This window comes from Diplotaxodon limnothrissa, linkage group LG3, assembly GCF_057381915.1.
Source record: "Diplotaxodon limnothrissa isolate DT_005_m linkage group LG3, D_limnothrissa_male_GT1.1, whole genome shotgun sequence".
Taxonomy (NCBI): Eukaryota; Metazoa; Chordata; class Actinopteri; order Cichliformes; family Cichlidae; genus Diplotaxodon; species Diplotaxodon limnothrissa.
The window spans coordinates 66,512,662-66,529,005 of NC_140598.1; the positions used below are offsets into that span (position 1 = coordinate 66,512,662).

The 16,344-nt window shown below is 45.2% G+C and overlaps 1 non-coding gene and 2 pseudogenes across 1 annotated transcript; all 3 read right to left on the reverse strand.

Moving 5' to 3' along the window:
• Nucleotides 1–1,313: 1,313 nt before the first annotated feature.
• Nucleotides 1,314–1,432, reverse strand: LOC146636936 (5S ribosomal RNA; annotated as a pseudogene).
• A 1,367-nt stretch (nt 1,433–2,799) lies between these two features.
• LOC146636937 (5S ribosomal RNA) lies at nt 2,800–2,918 on the reverse strand (annotated as a pseudogene).
• A 675-nt stretch (nt 2,919–3,593) lies between these two features.
• LOC146636938 (5S ribosomal RNA) lies at nt 3,594–3,712 on the reverse strand. Its single transcript, XR_014905648.1, has one exon. It is a non-coding gene; the product is annotated as a 5S ribosomal RNA (ribosomal RNA).
• Nucleotides 3,713–16,344: the final 12,632 nt, after the last annotated feature.

The following is a 16,344-nucleotide window of genomic DNA, read 5'->3' on the forward strand; positions in this document are numbered from 1 at the left end:
AGCAGAAAAACATTTATCTTAACAGACAAGTGGTTTACAAGAAATACACATCTTACAGTACGGGATTTAAATGTGTATATATATATATATATATATATATATATATATATATATATATAAAACAACCGTGGGCTATAGTAAATAAAGCTAATGCTAATGATAAAGGAATGTAACAATTAAAGTTAAAGTTACCAAATACTCATCACTGATATTTATCGTGAACTCAACTAAATTTTATTTTCTAAACCTTAACTGAAACTGAAAATAAACATGATATAAAATCATTATACAACCAGCAATGGTTTCGCAATATATTTCTGCATGACTTTATCTGTCTCACATATCAGTTGTAGCCCTTTGATTTACAACATTGTTTTGGTTCATTCCCCCCCCCCCCCCCCCAATTTATGGATTCAAGTGATTAGGTGGCAAGTACGTGAAGTTACTAAGACAATCCTATAACCCTACCTGCATGTTTGCATAATACCCTAACCCAAAGGCTCAGTTTAGCATTTATCCAACAGCACAGGGCCTGGATTGTTGAAGATGGCCTCAGGAACCAGCACAGGGCCTGGTGTGTTGTACATGGCCACAGCTAACAGCACAGGGCCTGGTGTGGTGAAGATGGCCTCGGCCAGAAGCACAGGGCCTGGTGTGATGTGAGTGGCCTCAGCAAGAGCCACAGGCCCTGGTGTGGTGTAAGTGGCCTGAGCAAGAGCCACAGGCCCTGGTGTGGTGTAAGTGGCCTCAGCCAGAGCAACAGGCCCTGGTGTGGTGTAAGTGGCCTCAAAAGCAACTAAGGCCCTGGTGTGGTGTAAGTGGCCTCAATAGCAACTAAGGCCCTGGTGTGGTGTAAGTGGCCTCAGCCAGCAGCCACAGGCCCTGGTGTGGTGTAGGTGGCCTCAGCCGGCAACTCAGGCCCTGGTGTGGTGTAAGTGGCCTCAATAGCAACTAAGGCCCTGGTGTGGTGTAAGTGGCCTCAGCCAGCAGCCACAGGCCCTGGTGTGGTGTAAGTGTCCTCAGCCAGCAGCCACAGGCCCTGGTGTGGTGTAAGTGGCCTCAGCCAGTGCCACAGACCCTGGTGTGGTCTAAGTGGCCTCAGCCGGCAACTCAGGCCCGTGTGTGTTGTACATTGCCTTAGCCAGAATCACAGGCCCTGGTGTGGTGTAGGTGGCATCAGCTAGCAGCACAAGACATTGGAAAAGAGCCAAAAGCAATGTCGTTAATGTGCCCTCATTAATGGGGAGCTGCTTTGGGTCTTTTAATACACCCCTTCTCTGGATCAAAAGCAGTTCAATGACATGAAAATCAAAGGCTTACAGCACCAGGTATTCCCAGGCAGCCTCCCATCCAAGTACTAACCAAGCCCAGCCCTGCTTAGCTTCCGAGATCAGACTAGGTCAGGCGTGCTCAGGGTGGTATGGCCGTAAGCTGCTGGCCCAAGCACAACGTCTCAATTTATGGATTCAAGTGATTTGGTGGCAAGTACCTGAAGTTCCGAAGACAATCCTATAACCCTACATGCATGTTTGCATAATACCCTAACCCAAAGGCTCAGTTTAGCATTTATCCAACAGCACAGGCCCTGGATTGTTGAAGATGGCCTCAAGAACCAGCACAGGGCCTGGTATGTTGTACATGGCCACAGCTAGCAGCACAGGGCCTGGTTTGGTGAAGATGGCCTCGGCCAGAAGCACAGGGCCTGGTGTGATGTGAGTGGCCTGAGCAAGAGCCACAGGCCCTGGTGTGGTGTAGGTGGCCTCAGCCAGCAGCCACAGGCCCTGGTGTGGTGTAAGTGGCCTCAGCCAGCAGCCACAGGCCCTGGTGTGGTGTAAGTGGCCTCAGCCGGCAACTCAGGCCCTGTTGTGGTGTAAGTGCCCTCAGCCAGTGCCACAGGCCCTGGTGTGGTGTAGGTGGCCTGAGCAAGAGCCCCAGGCCCTGGTGTGGTGTAAGTGGCATCAATAGCAACTAAGGCCCTGGTGCGGTGTAGGTGGCCTCAGCCAGCAGCCACAGGCCCTGGTGTGGTGTAAGTGGCCTCAGCCAGCAGCCACAGGCCCTGGTGTGGTCTAAGTGGCCTCAGCCGGCAACTCAGGCCCTGTTGTGGTGTAAGTGGCCTCAGCCAGAGCCACAGACCCTGGTGTGGTGTAAGTGGCCTCAGCCAGAGCCACAGGCCCTGGTGTGGTGTAGATGGCCTCAATAGCAACTAAGGCCCTGGTGTGGTGTAAGTGGCCTAAGCCAGAGCCACAGGCCCTGGTGTGGTGTAGGTGGCCTCAGCCAGAGCCACAGGCCCTGGTGTGGTGTAGATGGCCTCAATAGCAACTAAGGCCCTGGTGTGGTGTAGATGGCCTAAGCCAGAGCCACAGGCCCTGGTGTGGTGTAGGTGGCCTCAGCCAGCAGCCACAGGCCCTGGTGTGGTGTAAGTGGCCTCAGCCAGCAGCCACAGGCCCTGGTGTGGTGTAGGTGGCCTCAGCCGGCAACTCAGGCCCTGTTGTGGTGTAAGTGGCCTGAGCAAGAGCCACAGGCCCTGGTGTGGTGTAAGTGGCCTCAGCCAGTGCCACAGACCCTGGTGTGGTCTAAGTGGCCTCAGCCGGCAACTCAGGCCCTGTTGTGGTGTTAGTGGCCTCAGCCACCAGCCACAGGCCCTGGTGTGGTGTAGGTGGCCTCAGCCAGCAGCACAAGACATTGGTAAAGAGCGAAAAGCAATGTCGTTACTGTGCCCTCATTAATGGGCAGCTGCTTTGGGTTTTTTAATACCCCCCTTCTCTGGTTCAAAAGCACTTCAATGACATGAAAATAAAAGGCTTACAGCACCAGGTAGTCCCAGGGAGTCTCCCATCCAAGTACTAACGAAGCCCAGCCCTGCTTAGCTTCCGAGATCAGACGAGGTCGGGCGTGCTCAGGGTGGTATGGCCGTAAGCTGCTGGCCCCAGCACAATGTCTCAATTTATGGACTCAAGTGATTAGGTGGCAAGTACCTGAAGTTACGAACGCAATCCTATAACCCTACCTGTATGCCTGCCTAAGACCCTAACCCAAAGACTCAGTTTAGCATTTATCCAGCAGCACAGGCCATGGATTTTTGAAGATGGCCTCAGGAACCAGCACAGGGCCTGGTGTGATGTAAGTGGCCTCAGCCAGAGCCACGGGCCCTGGTGTGGTGTACGTGGCCTCAGCAAGAGCCACAGGCCCTGGTGTGGTGTAGGTGGCCCCAGCCAGAGCCACAGGCCCTGGTGTGGTGTAAGTGGCCTCAATAACAACTCAGGCCCTGGTGTGGTGTAGATTGCCTGGTGGCCTGAGCAAGAGCCACAGGCCCTGGTGTGGTGTAGGTGGCCTCAGCCGGCAACTCAGGCCCTGGTGTGGTTTAGGTGGCATCAGCCAGCAGCACCAGACATTGGAAAAGATCCAAAAGCAATGTGGTTAATGTGCCCTAATTAATGGGTAGCTGCTTTGGGTCTTTTAACTCATTCACTGCCATTGACGTCTATAGACGTCAATGGCAGTGGGGAGTTACCTGATTTGAAAATGGCTGGCAGTGAATGAGTTAATACACCCCTTCTCTGGATCAAAAGCACTTCAATGACATGAAAATTAAAGGCTTACAGCACCAGGTATTCCCAGGAAGTCTCCCATCCAAGTACTAACCAAGCCCAGCCCTGCTTAGCTTCCGAGATCAGACGAGGTCGGGCGTGCTCAGGGTGGTATGGCCGTAAGCTGCTGGCCCCAGCACAATGTCTCAATTTATGGACTCAAGTGAGTAAGTGGCAAGTACCTGAAGTTACGAACACAATCCTATAACCCTACCTGCATGCTTGCATAATACCCTAACCCAAAGACTCAGTTTAGCATTTATCCAACAGCACAGGCCCTGGATTTTTGAAGATGGCCTCAGGAACCAGCACAGGGCCTGGTGTGTTGTACATGGCCACAGCTAGCAGCACAGGGCCTGGTTTGGTGAAGATGGCCTCGGCCAGAAGCACAGGCCCTGGTGTGGTGTAAGTGGCCTCACCCAGAGCCACAGCCCCTGGTGTGGTGTAAGTGGCCTCATTAGCAACTAAGGCCCTGGTGTGGTGTAGATGGCCTCAGCCAGAGCCACAGGCCTTGGTGTGGTGTAGGTGGCCACAGCAGGCAACTCAGGCCCTGGTGTCGTGTAGATGGCCTTAGCCAGAGTCACAGACCCTGGTGACCTGAGCAAGAGCCACAGGCCCTGGTGTGGTGTAAGTGGCCTCACCAGCAACTAAGGCCCTGGTGTGGTCTAGATGGCCTCGGCCAGAGCCACAGGCCCTGCTGTGGTGTAGGTGGCCCCAGCCGGCAACTAAGGCCCGGGTGTGGTGTAGATTGCCTTAGCCAGAGTCACAGGCCCTGGTGTGGTGTAAGTGGCCTGAGCAAGAGCCACAGGCCCTGGTGTGGTGTAATTGGCCTGAGCAAGAGCCAAAGGCCGTGGTCTGGTGTAAGTGGCCTCAGCCAGAGCCACGGGCCGTGGTCTGGTGTAAGTGGCCTCAATAGCAACTAAGGCCCTGGTGTCGTGTAGATGGCCTCAGCCAGAGCCACAGGCCTTGGTGTGGTGTAGGTGGCCACAGCAGGCAACTCAGGCCCTGGTGTGGTGTAGATGGCCTTAGCCAGAGTCACAGACCCTGGTGACCTGAGCAAGAGCCACAGGCCCTGGTGTGGTGTAAGTGGCCTCACCAGCAACTAAGGCCCTGGTGTGGTCTAGATGGCCTCGGCCAGAGCCACAGGCCCTGCTGTGGTGTAGGTGGCCCCAGCCGGCAACTAAGGCCCGGGTGTGGTGTAGATGGCCTCAGCCAGAGCCACAGGCCTTGGTGTGGTGTAGGTGGCCACAGCAGGCAACTCAGGCCCTGGTGTCGTGTAGATGGCCTTAGCCAGAGTCACAGACCCTGGTGATCTGAGCAAGAGCCACAGGCCCTGGTGTGGTGTAAGTGGCCTCACCAGCAACTAAGGCCCTGGTGTGGTCTAGATGGCCTCGGCCAGAGCCACAGGCCCTGCTGTGGTGTAGGTGGCCCCAGCCGGCAACTAAGGCCCGGGTGTGGTGTAGATTGCCTTAGCCAGAGCCACAGGCCCTGGTGTGGTGTAAGTGGCCTGAGCAAGAGCCACAGGCCCTGGTGTGGTGTAATTGGCCTGAGCAAGAGCCAAAGGCCGTGGTCTGGTGTAAGTGGCCTCAGCCAGAGCCACAGGCCGTGGTCTGGTGTAAGTGGCCTCAATAGCAACTAAGGCCCTGGTGTCGTGTAGATGGCCTCAGCCAGAGCCACAGGCCTTGGTGTGGTGTAGGTGGCCACAGCAGGCAACTCAGGCCCTGGTGTGGTGTAGATGGCCTTAGCCAGAGTCACAGACCCTGGTGACCTGAGCAAGAGCCACAGGCCCTGGTGTGGTGTAAGTGGCCTCACCAGCAACTAAGGCCCTGGTGTGGTCTAGATGGCCTCGGCCAGAGCCACAGGCCCTGCTGTGGTGTAGGTGGCCCCAGCCGGCAACTAAGGCCCGGGTGTGGTGTAGATGGCCTCAGCCAGAGTCACAGGCCCTGGTGTGGTGTAATTGGCCTGAGCAAGAGCCAAAGGCCGAGGTCTGGTGTAAGTGGCCTCAGCCAGAGCCACAGGCCGTGGTCTGGTGTAAGTGGCCTCAATAGCAACTAAGGCCCTGGTGTCGTGTAGATGGCCTCAGCCAGAGCCACAGGCCCTGCTGTGGTGTGTAAGTGGCCTCAATAGCAACTCAGGCCCTGGTGTGGTGTAGATTGCCTTAGCTAGAGTCACAGACCCTGGTGGCCTGAGCAAGAGCCACAGGCCCTGGTGTGGTGTAGGTGGCCTCAGCCAGAGCCACAGGCCCTGGTGTGGTGTAGTTGACCCCAGCCGGCAACTCAGGCCCTGGTGTGGTGTAGATTGCCTTAGCCAGAGTCTGTTTTTGCTGTTTTTAACTAGTGAGAAATCAATTTTGAAGAATTTTTGAAACTTACTTTATTTTCTCATTTTTCCATTTAGCTCCTTCAAATGCACAAAACCTCATATCATCAGGACAAAATGAAACCAGCATCACTCTGCAGTGGAATAAAGTCAACAACAATGTCAGCTTTGTTCTCCAGTTTAATGGTACAGAGACAAGCATCAGTGCACCAGCTGGAAATGGACCAGTGAATCAAACACTCTCATCTCTCACTGCTGGAACTCAATACACATTCACTCTCTACTCTGTGTTTGAGAACGTCAGAAGCAGTGGAGTCAGCATTACTGCAGTCACTGGTAAGTTAATCAATTGATTTAAACTGCAATACAATGTTTTCACAAACTACTGATAATAATTCAACAGTATAATTTTTTTACTGTTTTTAACTAGTGAGAAATCAATTTTGAAGAAATTTTGAAACTTACTTTATTTTCTCATTTTTCCATTTAGCTCCTTCAAATGCACAAAACCTCATATCATCAGGACAAAATGAAACCAGCATCACTCTGCAGTGGAATAAAGTCAACAACAATGTCAGCTTTGTTCTCCAGTTTAATGGTACAGAGACAAGCATCAGTGCACCAGCTGGAAATGGACCATTGAATCAAACACTCTCATCTCTCACTGCTGGAACTCAATACACATTCACTCTCTACTCTGTGTTTGAGAACGCCAGAAGCAGTGGAGTCAGCATTACTGCAGTCACTGGTAAGATAATCAATTGATTTAAACTGCAATACAATGTTTTCACAAACTACTGATAATAATTCAACAGTATAGTTTTTTGCTGTTTTTAACTAGTGAGAAATCAATTTTGAAGAAATTTTGAAACTTACTTTATTTTCTCATTTTTCCATTTAGCTCCTTCAAATGCACAAAACCTCATATCATCAGGACAAAGCATTGCTTTGTGATCCAACGTTACCTGATGATGACAGCAGTGATGAAGCCAGCATGGGAAGTGATGATTATGATGAAGCAGATCTAATGGAAATTGACAACTATGAAAAAGATGCCCTTTTGTGCGAAAGTGAGTCTGAAAGTGAACAAGCTATTAATATGCAATCCTGTGATGAACAACCAGAGGAAATCAATCCAGAGGAACCAGAAAGTGATTTGAACAATGGAGGTTTTGCTCTAGAAAGTTGTCTGCAGCCTGTTGACATTTCAGAAGAGATTCTCTGTTTCACTGATAACACATATTGTGTGGCTCCTGCAGAAAGAAACAATCCTGTTAGCTTCTTCAGAACTCCTCATTTGGAAGCCATGGCATTTCCTGTGCAGTTTCCTACTGGTCAGAATACACTGGATGAAAAGAGACTTCTTAAACTCACACCGAGTGCTTACTTCAAGTCAAGGCTTTTCAACATTGATGCAAGATTTGCTAAAGACACAAATTACCTGTTTTTCTCACAGTTTGTCACTGAAATACATTTGGCTAATTCCAGCATGACAATACAGCTAAGGAAAGGTAAAACTATGACGAAAGATAGACGCAAAATCACATCAGGAATGTTACAAAGTAAGACAGAAGTAGAGAAGCTGGTAAGAAATAAAGATGCAATCAGATTTATGCAGCCACTCAGAGGAACTCCAGCTTACTGGCAGAAAACTACCAAAGATGCAACTGATGACTTTCATAAGATGAAAGTCATCAGTTGTCAAAGTGCCCAAGCTTCTCAGAGAAGTCACTAGACCACAAACGGACATTTGTGAAGGAAAATAAACTGTGCTATGGGTGCTTAAAGGTGGGCCACAATGCCAGAGACTGTCGTCATCGCCACAAATGTGACACTTGCAAAGGACGACACCCCACCTGTTTGCACAATGAGAGTCACATGGCAAATGAAAGGCCTCAGAGCTCTACAAACGTCGCTTCAACCACAGAAAATGACACCATGGCAGCCACAGCTCTGAATGTTACTAAGGTGGGTCAATCAGGTAGTACCTCCATGATTGTTCCTGTGTGGGTTTCCACTACTCAGAGTCCATCTAAAGAGCAGCTTGTGTACGCTTTATTAGACACACAAAGTGACAACACATTTGTCAGTGAGGAGGTAACTAACCAGTTACAAGCAGCATCCCATCCAGTTAAGCTAAAACTAACCACGATGCTGGGAGTTCACATGACAGTCAAAAGCCAGAGAGTAGCAGGGTTACGTGTGAGAGGTTATAATTCAGATGTTCACATCGACCTTCCACCCTCCTACACAAAGGACTACATCCCATTTAACTATGACAACATACCCACAAATGAAACTGCAAGGCAATGGCCCCATCTGTCAGAGATCGCTGATCAGATACCCCCTCTCCTGAGTTGTGATGTTGGACTACTCATTGGATTTAACTGTCCCAGAACTCTAGCTCCAAAACAGGTTCTACTCGGAAAAGACAATGAGCCATTTGCCATACAGACAGACCTAGGGTGGAGCATTGTTGGTGGCTCATCAGAGTCAAATGAAACTGAAGCAAGTCTGTGCCATAGGGTCATGGTAAAGGAAATGCCTGCTGTAACACCAATGGACATGATCAATGTTCTTGAATCAGATTTCAAGGACACAAAGGCATGTGACAAAACGGTCTCACAAGAGGATGTCGTTTTTCTGGAAAAACTTAAGGAAGGGATAAAGAAAAATGAACAAGGATACTGTGAGATGCCTCTTCCATTCAAGCAAAGGCCAAACTTACCAGACAACAAAAGGCTTGCAGAGATCAGACTGGAACACTTAAGGAGAAGGTTGAACAAGGATGAGAACTACAAAAATGATTATGTTGCATACATGAATGACATAATTGAAAGAGGAGACGTGGAAGAAGTACACAACGAAGGAACACGAGGTGAACAATGGTACATCCCCCATCATGGGATTTACCACCCCAAAAAGCCCACAAAACTGCGTGTCGTATTTGACTGTTCAGCCAAACACAATGGAACAAGTCTCAATGATCATCTCCTCCAAGGGCCAGACTTAATAAACAATCTGACTGGCATTCTCTTGAGATTCCGGCAACATCCTATTGCCTTAATGTGCGATATAGAAAAGATGTTCCACCAGTTCCACGTCAGTGAGAGGGACCGGGACTATCTACGTTTCCTCTGGTGGAAAAACGGTGATACAAGCACACAACCTCAAACATACAGAATGAAGGTACACCTTTTTGGTGCGTCATCATCTCCAGGCTGTGCAAATTATGGACTGAAGTACTTAGCCAAAGAGCACTGCCACTCGCACCCAGCAGGTTCACAGTTCATTGAGAAAGACTTTTATGTCGACGATGGAGTTACGAGCACAAACACAGTGAAAGAAGCAATGCAGTTGGCACAAGAAGCCAGAGAAATCTGCCGCAAAGGTAACCTGCGTCTCCACAAGTTTGTTTCTAACAATCACACTGTTTTGCAAAGTATACCTGCATCAGAGTGTGCTGTAAATATTAACATAAGAGACTTGACATTCAAAGACATGCCACAAGAAAGAGCACTAGGCATCCAGTGGAGCATTGAAAAGGACTGTTTCAAATTTGACAACACACTGAAAGTCCAGCCAGCCACACGCAGAGGTATTCTATCCACTGTCGCGTCAATCTACGACCCACTTGGATTTTTAGCGCCATATGTGCTGAATGGAAAGAAAATCTTGCAAGAAATGTGTCAGCATGGTGTCGGGTGGGACGACCCCATACCTAATGCACTCAAGCCAAGGTGGGTGAGTTGGCAAAGTGACTTTGTAAATCTAGACAAGCTAAACATACCTCGCTGTTACCTGCCTGCTAACTTTGGTGAAACTAAAGAAATAGAGTTGCACCACTTTTCAGATGCAAGCTCAAGTGGTTATGGACAATGTAGCTATCTGAGGGCAAAGAACGCTAAAGGTGAAGTTCACTGCTCTCTGGTAATAGCAAAGGCTCGAGTTTCTCCAACTAAACTGACCACAATCCCCAGACTTGAACTAACAGCAGCTGTAGTTTCAGTCTCAGTCAGCAACATGTTACGGGAAGAACTGTGTTATGGTGCAAAGGAGTACTTCTGGACTGATTCAAAGGTGGTGCTGGGCTACATAAACAATGATGCACGTCGTTTCCACACCTTTGTAGCTAACAGGGTTCAGAGGATCAGGGAAAGTACAAGCCCTCAGCAGTGGTTTTACGTGCCATCAGAACTGAATCCAGCTGACGGTGCTTCGAGAGGTGTAACTGTCAATGAGTTAAATAAGTCTATCTGGTTCACTGGCCCCTCCTTTTTGTGGAAAAATGAACTGCCCACAGCACAACCTGTTGAGCTGGATCTGACCATAGGAGATCCAGAAGTCAGAAAAGTACAGACAATGTTAACTAAAGTCACAGACACTGTAAGTCTTGCTGAATGTCTAAATAAGTTCTCCTCCTGGTCCAAAGCAATTAAAGCTGTAGCACGTCTCATAAGAAGGGCTAGACACATCAAGTCAAATGCATCAGCTACAGTGAGTGAGCAGAAAAATGCTGAACTTGTGATCATTCGACGTGTACAAAGTCAAGCGTATGAACAGGAAATAAAACAGCTGAAGAAAGGAGAACAGCTCCCACATCATAACAAACTGTTTAAACTGGACATTTTCATGGATACAGATGGTCTCCTCAAGGTGGGAGGGAGACTCCAGCATGCAACGAGTGACACCTTCAAACACCCGATCGTGATCCCAAAAGAACATTGTACAGCCAAACTCATAATATCTCACTGTCATGACAAAGTAAAACACCAAGGAAAGGGATTCACCATAAATGAAATCAGATCCAGTGGCTACTGGATTCCTGGAATGAGTAAAACAGTTGCCTCATTCATCCGACAATGTGTGATCTGCCGCAGACTCCGCAAAGCTCCAGAGGGTCAGAGGATGAGTGACCTACCTCCACATCGCTTAGAGCCCTCTCCTCCCTTCACACACTGTGGCATGGACTGTTTTGGTCCATTTGTGACAACTGAGGGAAGAAAACAACACAAACGGTATGGACTCCTACTTACTTGCTTTTGTTCTCGTGCCATTCACATTGAGTTCTTAGAGGACTTGTCTACTGATGCATTTATTAATGCATTAAGATGTTTCATTTCAATCAGAGGTGCAGTTCGACACATCCAATGTGACCAGGGAACGAACTTTGTTGGTGCTCAGAATGAGTTTAAAGCAGCTTTAAATGAGCTAGACACTCAGAGACTAAATACATACTTGACTGAAAAACAATGTGACTTTGTGATGAACGCACCCCATGCTAGTCATGCAGGGGGAGTGTGGGAACGTCAGATAAAGACTGTCAGAAGTGTGCTGAATACCACTCTGTCACTGGCTCACGACAGACTCAATGATGCTTCATTACGGACGTTATTCTACGAAGCCATGGCTATAGTCAATAGCAGACCCTTGACTATAGATAACTTGAATAGCCCCAACAGCCTGGAACCGCTCACGCCCAATCATCTGCTGCACATGAAATCCAATGCACCGTTGCCCCCACCTGGTGCCTTTTCAAATGAGGACCTGTACAGCAAGAAGAGGTGGCGCCGCGTGCAGTTCCTTGCAGAGCAGTTCTGGAGCCGCTGGAGACGAGAATACATTCACAACATCATTTCAAGGCAAAAGTGGCACTCACCAAAGAGGAATCTAAAAGTAGGTGATGTTGTGTTGGAAATGGATGAACTGGCACCCAGAGGGGAATGGAGACTTGCAAGAGTTGTAGAGACTGTCAGTGGAAAAGATGGACTTGTGCGAAGGGTAAAGATCTCACTTGGAGAAAAGAGACTCAATAATAAAGGTCAACGCTCTACTAAACTATCAGTTGTTGAGCGTCCAGTACAAAAACTTGTATTGTTGTTAGAAAGTTCCTAAGGTAACTCCTACATGGGTTATTTTGTTTGGGAAAATTATTCATTTTGGTTCTTATGTAAACCAATTATTCGTAATTTTGGTGGGAGTGTAAATAACCCTGAATGCCTTTCTTTGCACCTTATTTTGGCACTCATTCCTGTTTTCTACTACCAACTTCCTGTCCGTGTGTAGAAGCTTTTATTTTGATGGGACGATTTCCTGTAAAACAGTTTTTGGCGCAGTTTTCAGCAGCAGTCGCGGGAGTTTAGAAAAGTGATGGCTTAACGGAGCCTATGGTGATTTCTTTTGTCATTAGCAGCCCCCTTGATAGAGGCACAAGGTATGGTTATGATGTAAATAAGGAGACGTTTAGATGTTTTTGTGACAGTCGCTACATTTGTTAAATGTTACGTTGAAACGAACTTCATGTTATAAGGTTTACGATTGTAAGAGTGTGGATTATTTTGCTTACACGCTGTTTCTGTGTATACATCCCCAGCTCTTACGGTGAGATTGATGGTTTACTGCCATTAAACCTTCAAAACGTCATCAGTAAAGTGTCATCCTTCATTCGGGGGGGTTCGCTACACACACTATTGAGATCCTGTTTCTCTTTAAACTTTATTCTTATAGTTGCTCCGCGTTTTTCGGCACTTAACTACTCCCTCAGTTTTCAGCCGATTTTCTCCGTTCAAACTCTAAACTGTTCTGCTCTTTCTGCTAATTCCAGCTATATCTTTTGGTGTTTATTGCTATTATACTATTTAAAATATTACACTTTTTTCCTTTAATTTGTCCCATTGAAATGAATGGGAAACTTCCACAATTCTGCTAAAACTTTCTTGTCTTTGAAACTTAACTACTGCCTCATACTTTGACCTAGAAACTCCATTCAAACTTTAAAATGTTCTCAAATGATTGGGCTATTCCTGTGTGATTCAGCTTTTTCATATCTGTTACCGTTTTCATGTAATGACTCTTTAAGTTTTCAGTTGCAACTTTGTGATTTTTCAGAAAATACATGCGTTGCTATGGTTGCTATGCAATTAACTCCCAGTGCACACTCATCCGTTCTGAATTTTCTCTTCATGTCTGAACAACTCCTTGCTACTCACTCAATTTCCACTCAACTTCCACAAATTATACATCAAAACGTAGGTATTTTTGCTGGCTTTAAGTAGAGCTGGGCGATATAAGATTTTTTCATATCACGATATGTTTTTTTCATTTCAGGCGATAACGATATCTATCACGATATAAGCCAAATAACTATATTTGTAAGATTTAAATGTGCCGTTGCTCACAAGTAAAATGTGAAATAATCAGCAGCTTGTTTTTATTTAAATATTTATTTCCCATAATAAGTTCAACAGGGTAGATGTACTTAAGGAACATGAGACTTTTTCAGATAAATAAAGGCAAATATTGCAAACTACACAAAAGGCAGCCGCTAAAGCGTTTAAGTTTCAAAATAGAACAAACGAAACAGACTAAATTGTCAATTCCACTTAGAAACAAAATATTAATTCTAAAAATAAATCTTAGTTTGTTTTACAGAAGAACAGACAAAACTGACTAACTTTTGTCAATATCAAATAAACTGAGAACTAAAAGGAAATTCTCAATCTCTCCTTGTTGTATAGCTTAGCTTTTCAAACAGTTTTAACAGTTACTTTAGTCTGACAAAAGCCGAATGACGAATTAGCGCTTCCAGTCAGAGACTGAGGCTACGTCCACACGTACACGGGTATTTTTGAAAACGGGTTTCAACTTTTTCAGCTTTTTTCAGCAGATTTTCTCTTCATGTCCAAACAACTTCTTGCTACTCGCTCAATTTCCACTCAACTTCCACAAATTATACATCAAAACGTAGGTATTTTTGCTGGCTTTCAGGAAATGTCACTATCATTGTTGTGGGAGTTACAGATTTTTTGCAAATCTCCTCAGAGCAACAATAAGTCTCAAAACTCTCCATTGAAAGTCAATGGAGAGTTTATTCAAAATCACCGCTGGATTTCTCTAATGAGAGGCATTTTCAAATTGTCATATCTCCTTAACGAAGCGAAATTAAGACATGAGGCTTGTCCCGATATATCTTCAGACACTCCTGATGCTCACAATTCAAGAATTATTTTCTCACCTATTACCGTTCTGAGATGAGTTAGACTTGTTTGAGGGTAGGAAATTTGTCCCTCGCTCAGATTTCTTCAGATTTCAAACTCTGGAAATGAGGGACTTTTTTCTCTCATCATATCTTTTTGATGGATTTCCACAGAGCCCTGAAAATTTCCATGACTGTTCACCAAAGCCTGCTGTTTCTTACGGTGAAAGAACGATTTTGATGCTCCATATAGATTTAGAGTTACCAAAGGTTGTTTGAGGGCAAGTCAAGGCAGTTTTTGCTTCGCCTCTACTCAGTTACAGTGTATTACAAGTCATATATCTTTAATAATTTATATTTTATCTCTGAATTATGAAGACCTGAAGATTTCCCCCATCTCTTCTGAACAAAACGATGTCTGAATGAACGTTCTAGTCTCTACGGTTAGGAAATTATGGCCATTTGTTCGAGGGGAATCCTGAATGTCAGAAATACACTGAAGAAAACACACCTCTCTCTGTGTCTGTGTGTGTAAGGGCTGACTACAGCAGGTGCAGCTAATTTAACTGACCTACATATACCAAGCCCAGACTCTCAACAGCTCCTGTTCCCTTTACTGTCTGTGTATGTGTGTCTGTGTATCAATATTTCTCCTATGTTTAAGTATTACTCCTCAATCATAGTATTTCTGCTAAAGCAAAGTACTTCTACTACATCTTAGTACTTCTGCTAAATCATAGTATTTCTGCTAAATCATAGTATTTTTGCAAAAATCATGGTATTTGTGCAAAATCATGGTTTTGGGGCCAAATCATAATATTTCTGTTATTTTATAATATATGTGCTGAATATATTATACGTGCCAAATCATAGTATTTACCCCAAATTATAGTATTTATGCCAAATTACAGTATTTCTGCTAAAACGCAGAAATAGTACCTTTTAGCAGGAATTTCTACCAAAAGATAGTACTGCTGCTAAATCAGAGTATTTCTGCTAAACCAGAGTATTCCTGCCAAATCATAGTATTTGTACTGAAACATAGTACTTCTGCCCAATCATAGTATTTGTACTAAATGATAGTACTTGTGCCAAATCATAGTATTTGTGCCAAAGCATCGTATTTGTATGGAGTCATTGTATTTCTTCTAAATCATAGTATTTCAAGCAAATCTCAGTAGTTGTTGTTAAAACGCAGTATTTCGTCACTTGGATGAGTGACGAAACGTTTCTCCAACTGAAAATGTCCAGATGAACAGAATCAACCTTTTGGGATTTACTTACCTGGATGATTAAGCACGCATCAAGACGTTATTTTATTAAAAATTTTAAAATGTTAGCAGCACAAACAAGCATTTTTGCAGCACAAACCAGCACAAACGTTTGACATCAATTTTGTTTGATTCCATTAATATGGGGGGGCTGGTTGACCTCTAGAAATTTTTGTTAATATCTTTAAAATAATAGCGGCACAAACAAAAATTTCTGCAGCACAAACCAGCACAAATGTAGCACAAACGTTTGATACCACTTTTGTTGGATTTGAAGAAGGTGGGGGGGGGGGGGGCAACTTCACTCACATAAAACCTTGGGCCAGCTAGTGTTATCACAGTAAAGGCATTGTTTTTGAAGTAGGAAATGGTTTAACAGGCACAAGAAGAGGCGTGGTTGTAATTCCATATGTGCACGTATATTTAAAAAAAAACAAAAAAAACAAAACAATTCATATTGTTAATTTTTAAAAATCTTTTTTTTAAAAGCATCTAATATCTCTCTAATATTAAATTAATTTTTTTAAAAATTTATTAAGTAATTTCTTTTTTATTTTAAAATTAGTGTCGACCCATTAAGGTAGTGCACAGTCGTTAAAAGCACCATTTAATTGGCGACACCTGCAGTTTGGGGGTGTGCTTGAAACTCCGGAGTGAAATATTTGTAATATTTTTTTTTTTAAATTCACACCAACTTTAAACTTTTAAAACACTAAGTGGTTGAGGAGGCTGTCGCAACTTCGGGTCTTGAAACTAAAAACTTAGTGGCGCAAGAGCCACTTCAGAGGAAATTTGGCTAACGCTAGCTAAACGCTAGCTAAGCTGGTTGAAAAATAACACTGAACACCAACACATATAGCATTTACAAGGGGCTGGAATTAGTGGTACAGTTTGCATCTAAACTAAAAAATGGTAAGTGTTTATTACATAAGTGATTTTAAGCCAACAGAAAAATAGCCAGCTATTTTATTTATTTTTTAACCACTGTTGGTCATTAGTAAGCTAATGTTATTGCGAGAAGCTTGGAAGTATGGTAGAGAAACTCTGATGTCCGGTCAATATCTCATCTGGAAAAACTACCTCACCTTTGAGTTTACACATTTAGGCATTTTTAGTGGAAAGTATTTATGACCGCAATTTGAGCCCATAGAAAGACGCAACAGTGTTTGACTTTGTAATTTAACAGCGGGAG